Here is a 645-nt window from a genome sequence, read left to right on the forward strand (position 1 = left end):
TATACCGTTTTAGGGTTTGGTTCTTTGTTTTTGGCTGTGCTGATTACGAATCTTGCATCAGAATTTTGAAATTCAAAATGGCGGATCCAATATGGCGAATGGATTTTTAAGAAGTGATTGGATTTGATTGAAATTTGTTACTCGAGGGTTTTTGGGGTCGTAGATTATCGTACCAAAAATGTTGAATCATATTCTATGTCAAATTTTAGATACAAATGCTCTCTTGCGATTTTTTGATTAAACGCATCACTGTCAAAACAAAAACTTATGAACATTAAAATGTTTGTTAAGCGTAGTCATGGGATAAAGACAAGGGTATGCTCATCCCGTGGAAACCTATCATTCTGGATTTGTATTCAATCACTACAAAATTTTCTCTTCACGGATGTACTTTTTATCTTATGGGTTCTACACCCTTCGATACAACATTCGAAACTCAACTTTTCTAAATTTAACAAACATTTCAATGTTCATAAATTTTTGTTTTGACAATGACGCGTTTAATCGGAAAAGCGCAAGAGAGCATTTGTATCCAAAATTTGACATAGAATATGATCACATTGTGGGTATTATAAAATTTCAAGTTTAGATTTTTCATCCGCCATATTTGATCGGCCATGATGAATTTTTAAAATCTGACTTTAT

Source organism: Trachymyrmex cornetzi, unplaced genomic scaffold (assembly GCF_001594075.2).
Source record: "Trachymyrmex cornetzi isolate Tcor2-1 unplaced genomic scaffold, Tcor1.1 scaffold390, whole genome shotgun sequence".
In the NCBI taxonomy this organism is placed as follows: Eukaryota; Metazoa; Arthropoda; class Insecta; order Hymenoptera; family Formicidae; genus Trachymyrmex; species Trachymyrmex cornetzi.